This window comes from Desmodus rotundus, chromosome 3, assembly GCF_022682495.2.
Source record: "Desmodus rotundus isolate HL8 chromosome 3, HLdesRot8A.1, whole genome shotgun sequence".
Taxonomy (NCBI): domain Eukaryota; kingdom Metazoa; phylum Chordata; class Mammalia; order Chiroptera; family Phyllostomidae; genus Desmodus; species Desmodus rotundus.
Genome location: NC_071389.1, coordinates 13,712,766 through 13,718,887, shown reverse-complemented (window position 1 = coordinate 13,718,887; position 6,122 = coordinate 13,712,766).

Genomic DNA, 6,122 nt, shown 5'->3' with positions numbered 1-6,122 from the left:
GCAGTTACTGCAAATAAAGACTTGATTTATTTATCATTTTGTTGATTGTCTAGACCTAAGAAAGTGTTGGATAACCTGTTCATATAGATTAAATTTAAAAGTGTGATTCGGAGAATAGCACAAAACATTGAGGAAATACTCTTCCAGTATTTGAAACTATTATCTGATTCAGTAAAGAAGTGACTCATGCCGTTGAGGAATGAGTTAAGTTCAAACATACACCTTCGTTGCTCCACTGTTATCTTACTCCTTAACCTGAACGAAAATGTCAACCAACATTTGTGAACTACCTTTGGGGAGTCGGTTGATACACTCTCGACAGCGCTCACACCCCGGTAGTAACCACCTCTGGATGGTTGTGAGTATCCGTGACAAAATGTGGGTGGTGGTTGGGCCCCTCCCCCAGATCACCCCCAACAAACTCCCGATCTAAAGACAAGTAGCAGCCCTGGTTGGTGTGGCTCAGTGGTTGAGTGCTGGCCTGCGAATCAAGGGGTCACCTGTTCAATTCCAAGTCTAGGGCACATGCCTGCGTTGCCAGCCAGTGGGGGGGGGCGTGTGGGAGGCAACCACACACTGGTGTTTCTCTCCCTCTCTTTCCCTCTCCCTTCCGCTCTCTATAAAAAAAAAAAAGTAAAATCTTTAAAAAAAGAATAAAGACAAGCACACTGGTTAGGTAACTACAACCTTCAGAAAAATTCCCTAGTCCCTCATTTCCACCAGACTGGCTGCTCCTGAGTTCTCACTATAGGAAAATTCTGGGACCAAATGCCTGGCCTGAGACACAGCATTACCGTATTTCACTGTGTACAATGCACACTTTTCCCCCAAATTTTTGAGGGAAAAATAAGGATGCGTTCTACACGGGTACCATGGGTGTAATAATGGGTATAATAATCCAATGTATAATGTGCACAAACACGAGGGTGTGCATTATACACAGCACAATACGGTATTAATGTCAGGAGTGGGAGGTCTGAAGAGGGATAAGCTTTGGTTCAACCTTTGCTGCTTCCTGCCCCATCACTGCATCTCTAGTTCCCCACACTGGCCTGGACCTCAGCTGGGGTGAGGAGCGGGGGTGGGGGGGGGTGGCCAGGGAGTCAAATCCTCACCCCTCCCCACCAGGTCCAGGGTACGGAGCTTCCTCCCTGGGACTCAGCTCTGGCCTGTTACCAGCCCCTGCCCCCAGGGGGCAGAGTGGCTCCATGGATGGGAGGTTTAGCTCCATCTTCATCCCCTTGCTTCCTATCCCGACAGGGAGTTAACACCAAGCCCCTCTGGGTGCCAGGCTCTCTGCGGGCACTCTGCCAGGACTCCACATGCTGACCCCCGTTCACTATTTCACTCTCACGCAGGTCTTGCAAGGCAGGGTCTGTCATGCTCTCCCTGCGTGAACCCCAGGCCTTCGGGTAGACCTGCCCCTACCCTCCTTGTTGCGTCCTCTTCAGACCTCCTCCCTTTAACTCAGCGGTCCCTGCCCCTCAGGCCCTAGCTCCTGGCTTGTTGTCAGGGCCTGAACCTCCCCAGCAGGACTCTTGATGCTCCCGGTAACCACGTGGGATGATGCGACCGACACCCTGGCCCTTCTGTTCCTTGACTTCCTCTCTTGCCTGGATCTGCCTGGATCTGCAAAGACTGGACACTAGAAATAATCCCCCTCCCCCGAAGCAGGCCTGGCCTTTCACCACAGGTAGCGCAGGAAGCGCGGTTTAAGGGATTAAGCAGGATGGTCTGTGCAGAACACTCAGCACCACAGAAAGCAAGTGTTGGGCCAGTTATCTGTGGTCGAGAGTGACACAGGTGTGTGTGAGTGTGTGTGTGTGGTTGGATTAGTGTGGGGTGAGTTTGAACATGAGCCTGTACCCACACGTGCACGCGTGTGCATGAATATGTGGGCGTGTGGGATTTTACGGCTTTGTGTGTGCCTGTGTGTCTGTGTGTGGCCGATGGCATGAATGAGTGTGTATAAATGTGTGGGTGCCCCTGGGTGAAGGGGGCTCTTTATGCCTGCGTGTGCGTGGATAGGGGTGGGAGGCTGGGGCAGGTGCCAGCTCGTGCCTGGCTGCCTTGGAACCAGTAGCAGCAGTAGCCATAGAATCTCAAGTTTTACCATTGGTGCCATCCTTGGGCCGGAAGGGGAGGAGGTGCCAGCCGTGGGCAGGGGGAGGGGCGGCTGGTGGCCCCCGGACTCCGCATGCTGAGCCATCAGGGTGTCTGGGGCAGAGCTGGTCCAGCAGATACTTTGTCTGACGAGGATGAGTGGGGGTGGGGGCAGGCCATTTCTACAGTCCCACCTGGAGTTGGGGGAGGGGGCCCTGTGGCCATGATGCCAAACTCAGTGAGAGACTATGGGGAAAGCTCCTCCCGTTTCCCTTTGTCTCCTTGGTGACATGTTTTTGGCAGCAACAATGCCTCTGTCCCTGTGAAATGACTGAGCCTGTGGATGTCCATATAGAGCCAGGAGGGACAGTGAGAGGTCTCAGCTGCCCCTTGGGTGGGGAAGAAGAGTGAGCAGAAGGTTGAGAGGAACAAGTAGGGATTGGTGAGAGAGCTGGGAGGGAGCAGACCTGGGCCAGACCCCCATGAGACTGCGCTGGATCTGAGAATGGGCAGGGGAGCCCAGTGTGGGCCAGGGACTGGGGCAGGTGGGACCGCAAGGGATCAGACTTCACAGAGGCACTGGGCTCGGACAGACTGATGTTGTCTTGGGTGATGGGTCAGTGGCCCCCGGGTGAGTAAGGGAGGCCTTGGGTTGGCATGCTGGGCTCTAATGGTGCTCTGTCCCTGAGAGCGGTATATGACCCAGCTGGCTTCACTGTGGGTGCTCAGAGTCTTCCTCACCAAGGGGGCTGGAAGCCCTGCTGCCGGTAGGTGCAAACTGGTTAAGCTGTCATTCATTGTTTTTTTTAAGATGTTGTTTATTTATTTTTAGAGGGGAGAGAGGGAGATGTGTGAGAGAAACATCGACTGGTTGCCTCTCACATGCTCCCAACCCAGGCATGTACCTTGACTGGGGATCAAACCGGCGACCTTTCGTTTTGTAGGCCGACACTCAATCCACTGAGCCACACCAGCTGGGGCTGTTATTTTTAATGTGGTAGTCATGTTTACATCTACTTGGCTTACATAGTAATTCACGTCACAAAATACAGGGTTCGGCAGAAGTAGGGCCTTGAGTGTGGTTGGTAGGGTAATACCATGGGCGTAATCATTGACAGTTTTAATTTGAACATTTCACCTAAAATGTCACATGGCGTGCTTGGCTGGGATATTGTTATGTTACAGAATTACATGCTTATGATTTTGCAAGAAAAGATTTTGTAATAAAAAAGGGGCGTTCTTTGTGTCAGACCCTGCCTATCCATCTTGACTTCATACCTCTGTGTCTGCTGGTCCCTCCAACCCAAAATGCTTTGTCCACTTCTAGCTTCCAGGAAAACTCCCAATTATGCTTCAGAGCCCTGGTCGGGGGCCCCCAAGGGCTCCCGTCCGGGGTTAACTACCCCCTTCCCAGAAGCTTCGGACACTTGGATTGTTGAGCAGCTCCCGTCCCCCCGCGGTATCTGATGCAGCACCTGTTATGTAGCAGGGACATGCTCAGTGCTTTTCCAATGATAGACAGAGTGAGTGGCAGCCTCGGATGCCCCGCACCTCTGACTTCGCCACGTGTCCAGGCCCAACCTCCGTCTCAGCCCTGCTGTGCCTCTGACCCCCAGGGCATTGCCCAGGCCAGTTAGCTTCTCCAAGTGTGCTCCCAGGGACAGTGGTCCCATGAGGCACTCCCTCCAAACTGGGAAACCCTGCAGATGATGAAACCCTTAGACTTAGGGGGGTCCAACTGCTGGTCTGTGGGCTGCATATGGCTCAGGATGGCTGTGAATGTGGCCCAACACAAAATCGTAAATTTTACTGAAAACATTATGGGCTTCTGTTGTGATTACGTGTCACAATATATTCAACACGTGGCCCAAGACAACTCTTCTTCTTCCAGTGTGGCTCAGAGACGCCAAAAGGTTGGACACCCCTGCAGTTAGAGGTTCACATTGCACTTTTAAAGTATAGGATTTTACCCTGACTGGTGCAGCTCAGTGGATTGAGTGGGGGCTGCTAACCAAAGGGTCGCCAGTTCGATTCCCAGTCAGGGCACGTGCCTGGGTTGTAGGCCAGGTCCCCAGTAGGGGGAGCATGAGAGGCAACCACAATTGATGTTTCTCTCCCTCTCTTTCTCCTTCTCTTTCCCTCTGTCTAAAAATGAATAAATAAAATCTTTAAAAGAATACTTAAAAAAATAAGTATAGGATTTTAAGCATAGTTAAGAAATCTGACCAACTTACCCAAGTCCAAAATTTGCCTAATGAACCCTCCCCGAATGCCCCCTTCCGGTTTTTTTTAAGCAGAACTTCAAGTGACATTTATTTGACAGACAGTTATTGAGACCCTATGGTAGGTCCGGCATTGTCCTGCTTGTGGAGGACACAGCTGAATGTACTACAGACGTGGGCCCCGACCCTTCCAGCCAAATCCTAAGAGCCAGCATTTGTGCATGCTACGCACTCGACGGGCTTCATTTCATTTAATCCTCACCCACATGCTAGGAGTCAGAGGTTGTTGCCCCACTTTACAGACATGAAAATGAGACTTGGAGCAATTATGTGACTTCCCCACGGAAACATGGCTGACAAGTGACAGAGTTGGTATTCACACCCTAGGACCCCTGACAACAGAGCTCAAACTCTTAAAGGAGGATGTGTATTCTGAGCACACTTAGGAGTTACTGCTCCAGTTCAGTGCCCCCTTCCCAGCCCAGGCCAAATCGCCACCCCAGCCTCAACCCCAGCCTCAGCCCCAGCCCTGGCCCTGGCCTCATCCTCAGCCCTGGAAAACTCCTAACGATGCTTCACAGCCGTGCCGGGACCTCCAGGGGCCTGGTGTGTTCCCTGGGAGACCTCAGCAAAAACACCAAACCAAACCAGAAAAAACCTCTGTGAGTCCACATGATAATTTTTACAGTTTACATTTATTTTGGGAAAAAAAAATGGTTCTGCTAAAATACTCCTACAAAATCATTGGAGTAACAGGGCCAGGGGCCCATGGACACAGCTGGTGAGATTTCCTTGGTCACAGCAGTGGGGGGTCCAGGTCTGACCCACGGCCATCGGAACCACAGCTGCATCGCCTCCCCATCCCCCAGCGTTATCAGAAAAACCCATGTTTATGACCAAAGGAAACAGGGGTCTATGAAGCCTGCCAAACGCCACCCCGCCACCCCCCAGGGTGAGAGTTCTGGCCTGCATGGCCCAGGCTGGAGCAAACACCTTGGGCAGGGGGAGGGCAGCCTGGGACGGCGGCTCATACAGCGGCTCTAGGAGCTTAGGATGTCCAAATGCCTCCAAAGAGAGTGCCCCCTGGGGGTCTGGGATTTGACTGGGAAAGAGTCTGACAGTGGAGGGAGGCTGAGTGGGGGTCACTGGTAGCAGCATAGCGCAGTGACTGTGTGGGCAGATGCGGGGGGTCAGAGACCACCGACCGACTGTGTGGCCTGGGAAAGCCCCTATGTGGTCTCTGAGTTTCCTCGTCTGTGGAGCAGGAATACTGACCACACCTGCCTCCCAGAGCGGTGTGAGGATTAAGTGAGACACCGTGTGTAGAAAGGTAAGCCTGGCTTCTGGCACATAGTTGTCACTCAAGCAGTAGCAGCTGTGGTTAGGGTTCGGGGCTGAGCCTGGCCAGCTGGTCATCGCTCTTCTCTGCACTCCAAAGAGGCTGGCTGTGGGTGAGGTTCCTGCTGGGCCTACCCTGGGCCAACCTCAGAGGCTCAGCCTCGTGTCCCCTGCCCACCAGAGTTCCTGTCCATGGGAGGGAAAGCAGATAGGCTGATTACTGAGCCCCGAGCAATCCTCAGCTGGCTTCCCAGATCCGATAGGCAGTGGCCTGAACTAGAAAGGGTTAAAGGTCCCTTTACAGTCACCCTTGGAATGGGGCAGTGACTGTAAGGCCATGACGCCACACCCCAAGTGTTAGCAGGAAGGCACCTGGCTCTGGGGCTTGCAGCAAGACCCTGTGGTTGCTCAGTGTTAAAATTACAAAAAAAAAAAAAAAAAAAAAAAAAGACCAGCTCT